Below are 13,502 nucleotides of genomic sequence, written 5' to 3' on the forward strand. Positions count from 1 at the left end.
AGATTATTGTTCAGAATTGTTAGGGGCTAGAGAAAAAATCCCAACCGTGCCAGAATCAGTGGAGTCGTATCTATTGAAGGATGCAGAGAGTTGGAGTTTATGGAGGTGTTCTTTTTTTATTTTTTTTTATTCAGTCCACTTGCTCTGGACCTTATTGTGTAGAGCAGGTCTTAAAGGGGTTGTCCCGTCACAAGGATCCTATCTATAATGCTTGTAAATGTGAATGTAAGACTTTTCCTAAATACATTGCTTCAGCAAAACTGCTTTGTTTGGCCACTATCTCACTTTATTCATCTTTTTGTGGCCACAGCCCTGACCTGAGTCAAGTGATGTGTCTGCTGCTCTCAGGGGGGAGGGAGGAGGGGCTAAGTACACGGGAGCGAGCCTGGAGGGGGGGGTAGTTTATTCTTTGGGGGAAGGGGCCGCCAATACACTGATACACTGTTAGACGCCGGCACAGGTGAAGCCAGCAACATCGCTATGCTTCTGCCCTGCATGAAGCAAGCAGAAGCGATGCTGCTATTCCGGGGCGGGGCGGGGCGGGGGGGGGGGGGGAGGAGCGGGTTAGCAGCATCGCTTCTGCTGGCTTCATGCAGGGCAGAAGCATAGCGATGTTGCTGACTTCACCTGTGCCAGCGTCTAACACTCCCCAGCATCCGCTGTAATAGAGAGGCGGATGCTGGGGACTACGCCGGCACAGGTGAGCCAGCAACATCGCTATGCTTCTGCCCTGCATGAAGCCAGCAGAAGCGATGTTGTTATTCCGCTCGGGGTCACATATGCAAAGCCAAGCTTGCGCGCTCATACACCAGTCTAGCCTTCACAAGGCTAGACGGTCTATGAGCGCGCACGCAGGGCCGGCGGCATCTCGCCGCTTGGCTTTGCATATGTGACCCCGCCCACCAATGACGAGACAAAGCCGGAAGACAGAAGATTTCACAGAAACGAAGACCGGTAAGTATGCGACGTGGGAGTACCCCTTTAACATTCAGAAGACGATCGCTGTAATGATGTCATAAATGTCAGCTAGTAGAGTAAATAAGAATCCAGGCAGAACCAAAATAGACTGCTAGACGGATCTGGAGAACTGAATCCTTTCTCTGAACATTGCCCACATGGTGTTTTCCAGTTATGCACTTCAGCTTTTGCCATAGAGTACCTCTCCTTTCAATGAAATCTTAGCTCTGTGACTACTGCTCCTTTCAGCTTAGTTCACTGTACATCGATCAGTCTTTATACCTGACCAGCACATAGGTAAACTTCCGTACCTAAACGCAGCTTATACATAGGCCTTTCCTTTGCTGAGCGCTTCTGGTGTGCAACTGAACTTCACTCTACTTCATGCAGTGCCTTATAAAATACTCAGATATACAGTAGATGTGGCTATGATAAAATACAAAATACCACACTTTATAAAACTGAAAATCTTTAGTGGTTCATTTTATAACATAGACTATATATCTGAAATTCAATATATTAACGTTCTTTGCCTGAAATTCTGGTAATAAATTATTATGCATCTTGCTCTCAAGTAATCATGTAATGACCTTCTACTTGCCATATGGTATATGATATGTATATACAGCATGATGCATATCAAAGAAAAAGTATGTGATATATATATATATATATATATATATATATATATATATATATATATATATATAGAGGGAGAGAGAGAGAGATCATAGCGATGACTAAGGGGTATCCCCACCCCGAAACGCGTCAGCTGCTATTTTAAACCACTTTGTATGGTTTCCTGACTTTCACTTCTGTGTGTGATTTCTGTGTTTTTAAAGAGAAGATGAAATAAAGAAAATTTTAGTGTCGCAGACCACTTCTCCTTCTACAACACCTTATCGGCCCCTAATACCGTCTTCAAGGCCCAGGTGAGACTGCACCTTCTGTACCACTTCAAGTTACGCCCCTCAGGATTTGGCATTAAAATGATTCAACAAGATGTATACGTTTGTATCAAAGACTCATTAGAAGTAAATCCCCAGATACTTAAGCATTGTGTGACAATTGGGTGTTCTTTAGCATTATAGGTAGTGGTTTCCTGGATTTAACAGAGGTGTTGGTGGCTTTGGGTGACAAAGAGCAGATCAGGTAATGCAATCCAAAATAAGTGGCTTTATTCAGCTTGTAAGTGATAACAGGAACAAAAATAACAAAACAGCCTGGGGCCACACAGTGGCTCAGTGGTTAGCACTGGAGCCTTGCAGTGCTGGAGTCTGGGTGTTCAAATCCCACCAAGGGCATAAAACCATCTGCAAGGAGTTTGTATGTTCTCCCTGTGTGTGCATGGATTTCTGTCCCATATTCCAAAGACATACTGATAGGGAAAAATGTACATTGTGAGCTCTATGTGGGGTTCACAATCTACATTTAAAAAAAATAAAAAACAGCCTGACCCACACATAGAGCAATACCTTACTTCTTGAACCCTGACAAATCTACGGAGGTCAAGATATTTTACTGAGGTTTCTTCTTAGCAGTCTGGCTCACACTAAGCTCATCCAAGTCCCTTTTGGATTCCAGTCCTCTTGGAACAGACCTCCTGTCTGTCTCTAACTGGTCCTCAGTACACCTACTCCTGCAGGTCACCAGCAACACTCTCCTGCTGTGTGCACTCCCTCTGGAGTTGGGTCCCAGGTACAAGTGTGGTCAAGGTAATTTACAACCCTGTTTTTGGGTTGCTCTCTAGCGCCCTCTAGGTTCACACCCTCAAAATTGGGATAATCTCTATACCGCTTCTATGGACATAGAAGTGAAATGGACATGAAGGAAGATTTAGCCCAGTTAACACATAACACTGAATATTCTCCAAACCTGTCAATGTGAGTCATTGCTCTAAAGAGGGTGTGGGTGGAATTTGGACATAGAGAACTCAGGGCATCCACATATAGTGCAGTTCTGTCTTTCTGTTATGCCTTTTATATCGTCAGTAGTCTCTAAGGCTGCTTTCACACGGAGTAACGTGCTGCTCATTCTGACACGTAAACACTTGTCAGAATGAGCGATGTAAAACAGAATCCCATTGACTTCAATGGGTTCGGTCTTACGCCGCTACCCATTGAACTCAATGATACGCACGTATCACATTGAAGGCAATAGGTAAAAAGCCTCCCATTGAGTTCAATGGGTAGCGCGCGTAAGACTATTTATTTAATTCCAATTTTGGTCTGAAATAGACCAATAGTACAGAAAAAATACAAACATATAAACAAAGCAAAGCAGGTTGGAGCCACCAGGGGGAACCCTCAAAATGATCCGGCCAATGAAGGTACGGAAATAGTAAGAACAAAGAGGAAAGGAAGAGAAGCAGAGGAGGGAGTTCATGAGGGGAGAGAAGGAGAAGAAGACAAAAGTAGGAAGAGAAAGAAAAAAAAGAGGGGAGGGAGACGGAGAGTAGCTAATAGGTGTGAGTAGCAGGTGAGCAAAAGACAAACTATATAAGGGCCCGGAGAACCAGGCATATCAGGTCCCTATCAGAAGGACCCAAAGTCAATTACATAAGGACAGAAATTAGCCTAACAGTGGAAGTATCTCTGTAGGCACTGGCACAACCGCGCACAGGGTATACCGCACAGGCCTAAGAGGAAGGTCCAGAGCCCCGGAATGTCTGATATTCCCTATAGCGTTGAAATTGTAACCAATAAAACCATGTTTTATTGACGACTTCAGCTGTGCCATGTAGGGAGTCGGTGAGGTTTTCCATGTGTACGACCTTTGAAATCCAGAGGGAATCATTGACCTTTAAAATCCAGAGGGAAAGAGGAGGAGGTTCAACTTGCTTCTAGTATTGCGGAATGCAAGCACAGGCAGCGAGGATCAAAAATCGAAGTAGTGAGTGCTTATAAGTTTGCACCAAAGACTTCCAGTGGTTAAGAGGGAACAAAGCTGGGCCCAGATGATGAGATGTCTCTGTAAGTTGCAAAATGATTAGTTTAATACTGTCCCAAAACGGGGACAATATTAGGCAGGACCAAAAGACATGGTGCATGTCACCCTCTTCCTGCCCACATCAAGATAATACAATATCAAGACTGTAATGAAATGTAAAATACACCTAAACGTTCAAGCAACTTTTGATGTACCTGCAGTATGTATGCAATATACTTTATTAACAGATTTTGGCTTCTTTTCTTAAAATCCTGTGCTAAAATTCTTTCAGCAGGCTATTTCTTCCTTATTGCTTCTGACAGGAAGTATGGCTGTATCACTGAGAAGCTGAGGCTAGAGGGGTCACTACAGGCTCTATAAATCATAGAAATGTGCATCTATGATTTATATACATTTTCAACCTTCATATGATAAAAAGCTTTTATGCCACATTGAATATATTTGGGCACGCAAATTTTCAGGACTGACGGATTGTAGCTCTCTTTGCAATTACCAACCAACAACTTCTCAGATGTACTTGATGGGAGTCAAATCCAAAGACGTTACAGGCCATGGTAGCACGTTTAGGCAATGAAGGCTTCTCACAACATGCGGCCTGGCGTTGTCCAATAGAAACGGCTTCTGGGACACTTTGAAGTCATGTCCATACCATTGGTTCCACAACCAAATCAATGTAACACTGAGTTGTTAGTGTACCTGAAATGAAGGCTAGATGGTTCTGGCTACTGTACATTATGCCATTGAACACCATAATCCTGAGAGTAAGATTGTTGTTATGTTCCCTTGTCAAGGTCTCTTCATAGTGTTACCCCACTTGGTTTCCAGACCAATCTCTGGCTGTCAGAAGTGGTTCCATAGTGTTGTCCCAATGTTCTCCAAATGCCTTCACATGGTTTGTATTGACAGTGTTTGCCGCTATAGGCTTGAGATGAAATTTAATTTTCAATAAACTCTCTTGAAAATATCCTCATGTGACACCACGTTTCTATGTTGTTTAGAGTCTGAGATATAAGTATTATGAAGTATCTCTCCAGCCTCGGGTTCTCAGTATTACACTCATACTCCCCTGTACTCCCTGTCAGAAGCAGTGAGGATTCTAATGCTAATAGAGAAACAGGGGACAGAAAGTGTATTTTAAGGAAAGAAGCTAAAATCTGTTAATAAAGTTTATTACAAACTTTATAAATGGCATAATTGTTGTTTTGAACATTTAGATATTCTTTAAGGCTGTGGCCTCACGTGAAGTAAATGCCGCAGTCTGGCCGAGGCAGAAACTGTGGAAATAAAACCCAACGTTCTTAAAGGGGTCCTATCACTGGATTTTCGCTAATATAGATAAACATATATGCCTGAATAGCCTTTATAAAGGCTATTCGCGTCCTGCTAATTGTTTGTTAAAAGATCCCCCCCCCCCCCGTTTTAATGAATTACCTTTTAAACCTATATGTAAATGAGCCCTTCCGTGCACCGTGGGTGTTCCCGTGCACCCCTCCACGTCATACTATGTTCACGCCCTCCTCTGCGGTTCTTCTATGTAAGTCCCACCTCCTGCTTTCGATTCACTGCCTCCAACTGTTCTCTTCCCTGCTTCTGGAAAAGGACCTGTGATGACGTCACTCACTACTGCTCTGTGACTGACTTGTCCCTGTGATGACGTCACTACAAGGTCCTTTGTTGTCTTCTAAGTAATGATCTATGCAGAGCAGGGGCTGCAGCTCCATGTGTCTATCATAGCATAGCTCTACTGTGCACATGGAGACCTGTGATAGACACATGGAGCTGCAGCCCCTGCTCTGCATAGATCACTACTTAGACGACGAAGGACCTTGTAGTGACGTCATCACAGGGACAAGACAGTCACAGAAACTGTGCGCGCACCATGCACTGCGGGTGTCAGCCGTAACATACGGCTGACAATGCCCCGTAACACCCGCAGTCGGAACTGGGTCCGATCGCGGGTGTTAACCCCTGAGATGCCGGTGGTCAAACGCGCCGGTTTTGGGGGGTGCTGGTGTTCGTAGGGGGCTGCCCGGGGTCTGATCAGTGACCCCGGGTCTGCCCCATGCTGTCCCCTGCACTTACCTGGCTGATCCTGCCAGGAATGGAAGCTGTCATCCTGTGTGTCTACACAGGCTGACAGCTTCCTATACTCTGCAATACACGTGTAACACAGCCGATCACTGCTTCAATCCCCCATGGGGACAGAAAAAAAGTGAAAAAAAAAAGTAAAAATAAAAAAGTTTAAATAAGTTTAAAATAAATTAGAAATAAATAAAGCCCCAAAAATCCCTTTTCCCCCATATAAAATGTTTTATTATGTGAAATAAAGAAAAATAGAAAAAAACATTACATATTTGGTATCACCGCATCCGTAATAACCTGAACAATAAAATTAAAACATTATTTAACCCGAACGGCGAACGTCATAAAAAAAAAACGTAGAAAACCGCACAAAATAATGATTATTCACCACCTTTCCCTTACAAAATGTTCAATAAAAAGTAATCAAATGGTCAGATGAAAACCAAAATGATACCAATAAAAAGCAGAGGTCATCCCGCAAAAAATAAGCCATCAACCAGCTCTGTCTAGCAAAAAATAAAAATGTTATGCCTTTCAGAAGATGGTGATGCAAAAATAATTGATTTTATCCCCTAAAATGAATTTTATTCTGCACAAATAGCAACGCATTAAAAAATAATATAAATGAGGTATCGCCGTAACTGTACCGACCCGCAGAATAAAGGTAACATGTTACTTATGCTGTACGCTGCACGGGAAAAAAAAAATGCTAAAAAGCAATGCCAGAATTGATGTTTCCTTTTACATCCCACCCAAAAAGAGTTAAAGGAGTATTCCCACGTCACATACTCACCAGTCTTCGTTGTTGAAAAATCTTCTGTCTTCCGGCTTTGTTGCGTCATTGGTGGGCGGGGTTACATATGCAAAGCCAAGCAGCGAGATGCCGCTGGCCCTGCGTGCGCGCTCATAGACCAGTCTAGCCTTCACAATGCGAATACAATGCGACCCGACATCCGCCTCTCTCTATTACAGCGGATATCGGGTCTGTATTCGCATTGTGAAGGCTAGACTGGTCTATGAGTGTGCACTCAGGGCCAGCGGCATCTCGCCGCTGGCTGTGCATATGTGAATATGTGACCCGGCATCCGCTGTAATAGAGTGGCGGATGCCGGGGAGGGTTATTCCGCTCCTCTGCCCCCCGGAATAGCAGCATCGCTCCTGCCACTGCTGGCTTCATGCAGGGCAGCAGCATAGCGATGTTGCAAGCACCTGTGCCGGCGTCTGTGCATCTGTGCCGGCGTCTAGCCCTCCCCAGCATCCGCCTCTCTATTACAGCGGATGTCGGTCTGCATTGGCGGCCCCTTCCCCCCAAAGGGTAAACTACCCCCCCTCCAGGCTCGCTCCCATGCACTTAGCCATGTAAAAGTAGACATGCTATTGTTTTCTTGTAGTATGGGTGCTCACCATGTTTATTACTAGTCACTTTTTTCAAAGCCACCACATTTTTGAGCAAGCTCTTCTCCAGTCAGGAGGTGACACAGACTCAGTACAATACTAATACACACTGGTGCGCTGCATATTGACTGAATTACCTAATTAAAAGGCCATTTTAAGTTTAATGAACAGTTAAAGGATAATCTGACACACAGGCTAATTGACTTTACATTAAAGTCTTTACGGTCCTTCCTCCTTCGTTTCTAACAATGTAGTTTCTGAATATTTTTTCCTTTATTTCTTTTAAAGAATAGAAATGATATTTTTATCATATGGACCTGATTCTCTTTCAAGCACACCTCCCAACCATCCCAGATTCTGCAGGACATTCCCGGATTCGGGTCCTGTCCCACAGTTTGGTTGGCGGGACATCCGTTGGATGCAAATGAGTTGATAACACAGGCAAGTGATGTAGGAGCTGTCACAGATCAGCTCCTGCTTCACCGCTGCGCTGCAGTTCCTGGAGATGTAAGCGCAATGTGATGACGTCACTCACATCGCACCTACAACTCCGTGAGTGAGACTGCAGACAGAGCTGCAGGGGATCAAGGGAAGGTGAGTATCACTGATTTTTATGTTAAACCTTGAAGGCAAATTGAGGGGGAACATAGTGAAAGGGGCTCATGAAACTAAGGGCAGATGAAGGGGGAAGGGACAACATGAAAGTAGGGGCAGAGATGGAGGGGGAAAATGAAACTGTAGGGAAGAGATGAGGGGGACATGAAACTGGGGGCAGATGAAGGGGGACATGAAACTGGGGACAGATGAAGGGGGACATGAAACTGGGGGAGAGATGGAGGGGGGATATGGAACTGGGGGAGAGATTGGAGGGGGGACATGAAACTGAGGGGATATTAAGGGGGACATTAAACTGGGGACAACTGGAGGGGGGACATTAAACCGTGGGAGAAGCTGGAGGGGACCTGTCTGCCTCTAGTTTTCCCCAGTTTAATGTTACCCTTCAGCTACCCCTATGGATTAATGTCCCCTTCCAGCTGTCCCGAGTTTAATGTCCCACTTCAGCTGCCATTAATGTGTTGTCCCCCTCCAACTACCCCCACTGTATAATGTCCCCCTCCAACTGCTCCAGTTTTGTGTCCCCTCTAGTTTCCACCAGTTTATACTGGGGCACCAGGAGAGGGACTTAATACTGTGGGTCAGATGGAAGGGAACATTATAAATTGGGGATATATAATGTATGGGTGAGTGTAGGAGGATTATACTGTGTGGGGGCACATGAAAAATGATTGAGAATGGGAGGAGTCAACGTAAAAGCAGTCGGAGCCAAATTTACTACGGCGTGCCGCACATTTTGTCCCTCTTTCTGTTTTTCAAAAGTTGGGAGGTATGGTTAAAGAGCATCTATCACCAAGTACAAAATGCTGCCATACATCATTGGATTCTTGCCGTGCCCCTGAACAATTTTGTCTGTATCTTTTTTAAATCTGTCCACCCATTCACAAGATATGGACCCTGGAAGATTATATGTAAACTAGCTCTCATTCTCCATGTGGGCGGTTACCTTATGTTTCTCTATGAAAAAATAAAAAGTTCTCGCCCACATGGAGAATGAAAGCTTGTAAACATAGAACTTCCAGGGGCCGTATCTGGTGAATGGGTCAATGGATTTTAAAACAAAAACTGCAAATTGTTCAGGGGAATGGCAAGAATCAAATGGTGTATGGCATTTAGCATTTTCTACTTGGTAAAAGTCCTCTAGATCTGTGAATCAGACTGGATGAATCATAATGATAAGTACTCTATGTGAAACTGACAGAATACATCAGATCTGGCCATTATCTGACCTGATTAGCACTGGGGCTAGATAGATAGATAGATAGATAGATAGATAGATAGATAGATAGATAGATAGATAGATAGATAGATAGATAGATAGATAGATAGATAGATAGATAGATAGATAGATAGATAGATAGATAGATAGATAGATAGATAGATAGATAGATAGATAGATAGATAGATAGATAGATAGATAGATAGATTAGATAGATTAGATAGATAGATAGATAGATAGATAGATAGATAGATAGATAGATAGATAGATAGATAGATAGATAGATAGATAGATAGATAGATAGATAGATAGATTAGATAGATAGATAGATAGATAGATAGATAGATAGATAGATAGATAGATAGATAGAGTCATACACACCCAAACACAGAAACTAATTCAGCATTGGAAAATCTAAGTAGATTAGATTAGATTAAGTAAATTTGCAGTTTAGGATCAACTACAATCAATATAGCTAGAAGATATGTTACAGATGTTATTTGGCTTTGTAGAAATGATCTTAAATCAATATATGATAAATACAGTGTATAATATATAAGCTTACCTGTAAACCATAGTAAAATGAGAAGGACTGCCACGATGTATAGTGTCCTCATCTTCGTGCATATGTTTTCTTCCTTGTGCAGGCTCAGGAGAGCGTTCTGTTTTTTAGAGGGATACTGCTATTTATACGGTAAAGGTCCCCTGTGTTATCCTGGTTGGATTTAATGGCACTTAACCACTTAGAAATACACAAGATACCCACACTGGCAGGGGAAGGATACTAATGTGATATGAAGAGCCTCAGAAGAGGGTTTATTCATTAAGGGGTTTGCTGCATTATAGTTACAGCTATAGGTCTGCTTGTTTTTTTTAGAAATATATGTATAAGTAGCACTGTGCATTACTGTAATCCAATATGAAAAAATACAGAAAAACAACATATGAAATTCAGAATAAAAATGCAAATCTTTATTTAAACAATAGTTGATATTAGCTGCATAGCAGCGAAACATATATTGGGGAAGACAGTTGTGGGCTGTATGTGTTAATACATTATATACATTTATTCCATCCTTGTACTAACATTGTATACATGTGCTCAGCACAGCTTTTATGTAGTTAAAGTGGCTCTGTCATTGGGAAAATCATTTTTAACTAATCACATGCTTGCATAGGCTTTAGAAAGGCTATTCCACTCCTACCTTTAGTATGTAAATTGCCTCAGTGGTTTTTGAATAAGTCCGTTTTTATTCATATGCTAATGAGCTTTCAGCCAGCACAGGAAGTTCCCAGCAGCATTCCCTCTACGCTATTCACTCCTATCTGTGTTTGCAAACAGGAAGTCATCATCAGAAGAACACATACATAAGAAAGAATAGCAAAGAGGAGTTCTCGCTGAGACTTCCGGGGTGCACCAAGAGGCTAATTAGCATATGAATAAAAAGGGGCTCATTCAAAAACCAAAAGGAAGGTGTGGAATAGCCTTTCTAAAGCCTATGCAAGGATATGCTTATCTAAAAATGACTTTTCCCAATGACAGAGCCCCTTTAATATTGTTTGGTATTATGGGTTGGTATACTATGCAATTGCTTTGATGATACACTACAGCCTCAGCACCTTTCTTGTCATGTGACCTTTCACCATTTAACTTCTTTTTATTGATATATTTCATGGCTCATTTTTTGGTGGTTTGTTACTTTGATGTTTATGTACATGAACATAATATAAGTCCTTACACAGTTGTGAAAAAATCTTAGCATCTAAACTGTTTATAACTGTGAATAACCCATGGGTTATAAACTGTGTTTATAACCCATTCACATCTGTGTTCAGGTTTCTGTTTATGGAGTCCGCTTGAGGACCCCCAGAACAGAAACTTATATGTATAAAAAAAAAAAAAAAAAGCAGTTACCTAAGAGAAAAGTGCTGCTCGCAGGACTATTCTCTCTGCATGTTTCTTGTGGAAACCGAGCGGAAACCACACAGACTCCATTATAGTTTATGGGGTCCTCCGTTTTCCCAGGTAACCACTTTTTATGCATTTAGGTTTCTGTTCGGTGGGTCACAAAGCAGGCTCCCCGAACGGAAACTCAAATGCAGATGTGAGCCAGGCCTTAGGCTGAGGTCCCAAGTTGTGGACATGCAGCTTTTTTTGTTGCAGATTTTGCTGTGTTTTTTTTTGAGCCAAAGCCATGAATGGCTACAAAAGGAATGGGAAATATATAGGAAGCTTCTTATGCTTCTACCTTCTACTCAATCCACTAGTGACTTTGGTTTTAAAATTTACACTAAAATCTGCAACAAAAACATCTGTGTTTCCATAACGTGGGTCCTCAGTCTTAAGACTATTTTTGGCAGCATTTTTAACAAGATTCTGCTATTCTCAATGGGTTGTGTACCATAAGCCCCCAAATTTGTGGAGTTTATAAACTCCTATTTTCTTATATGATATAATAAAATTTGCAGATTTTTAGTGGTTATTGTATCAGATTTGTGTCAGGGGTTAATTCACAACACTCACTCAATCTTGTACTTACCCTTCACAAATTGAGCATAAATCAAAACTCAACAGAGTCCATGCAACCCAGATATGCTGCCACCACTTAATGATTCTGAGGGATTCTCCTGCCAACTATCGTCCCATCTCACTTCTCCCGTACGCCTCAAAACTTCTTGAGCAACACGTCCACTCAGAACTCTCCTCCTATCTCTCGTCCAAACTGCTCTTTGACAGACTACAGTCAGGCTTCAGACCCCGGCACTCCACTGAAACTGCCCTAACAAAAGTCACCAATGACCTGCTAACCGCCAAAGCCAAGCGCCATTACTCTGTCCTCCTCCTTCTTGACCTCTCCTCTGCCTTTGACACAGTTGACCACTCCCTCCTGTTAGAAATTCTCTCATCCTTTGGTATCTCAGACTTGGCCCATTCCTGGATCTCCTCATACCTCACCGACCGCACATTCAGCGTCTCCCACTCGCAGACCACCTCCTCACCTCGCCCTCTCTCTGTAGGTGTCCCCCAGGGCTCCGTCCTAGGACCCCTCCTGTTCTCCATCTACACCCTTGACCTGGGCCAACTCATAGAATCTCATGGCTTTCAGTACCACTGCTATACCGATGACACCCAAATCTACATCTCTGGACCAGACATTACCTCCCTACTGGCCAGAGTTCCAGATTGTTTAGCGGCCGTAGCCTCCTTCCTCTCCTCACGCTTTCTCAAACGCAACATGGAGAAAACAGAGTTTATCATCTTCAGCCCATCCTGTATGGCCCCTCCACCTGACCCATCTATCAAAGTTAATGGAACCACAATTACCCCTGTCCCACAGGCCCGATGCCTTGGGGTAACCCTGGACTCTGACCTATCCTTCAAGCCACACATTCAAGCCCTCAACACCTCCTGCCGCCTCCAGCTCAAGAACATCCACCGAATTCACCCCTTCCTCACCCAGGAAACTACCAAGATGCTCGTCCAGGCCCTCATAATCTCCCGCCTAGACTACTGCAACACCCTTCTGCATGGACTCCCAGCTAACACCCTCGCCCCCCCCCCCCTCCAGTCCACCTTAAACTGCGCTACTCGCTTAATCCATCTCACCCCCTGATCCTCATCGGCTGCTCCCCTCTGCCAGCCCCTCCACTGGTTGCCCATAGCCCAGCGAATCGAGTTCAAGCTACTAACGCTAACATACAAAGCCATAAACAACCTGTCCCCTCCATATATCTCTGACCTAATCTCCCGCTACCTGCCCATACATAACCTCAGATCCTCCAAAGACCTCCTACTCCGCTCTACTCTCATCCGCTCCTCACACAACCGCCTCCAAGATTTCTCCTGTGCATCCCCCATACTCTGGAACTCCCTACCACGACACATAAGACTGATCCCCACAATCACAGGCTTCAAAAAGGCCCTTAAGACTCACCTATTCAGGAAGGCCTACAACCTCCAATAACACTATTACCACACCGCCATCTGTACAGTCTCCCCCCTCTCCTTCTGTCTCTACCCCCCTTCCCTCATAGATTGTAAGCCCTCGCGGGCAGGGCCCTCTACCCCACTGTGCCAGCCGATCACTGTCAGTATTATATCTACCTGTATATTTTGTGTACTATATGTATCGCCCAAATGTAAAGCACCATGGAATTAATGGTGCTATATAAATAAATAATAATAATAATAATAAATAGTGGGAATCCCATTATGTGGTGGGGATTGAAATGTTTCTCCTCTTTCCCAGGGAAAGCTGGGTAAGGCAAATTTTGAAAATAGCTT

The sequence above is a fragment of the Leptodactylus fuscus genome, chromosome 1, assembly GCF_031893055.1.
Source record: "Leptodactylus fuscus isolate aLepFus1 chromosome 1, aLepFus1.hap2, whole genome shotgun sequence".
Lineage (NCBI taxonomy): Eukaryota > Metazoa > Chordata > Amphibia > Anura > Leptodactylidae > Leptodactylus > Leptodactylus fuscus.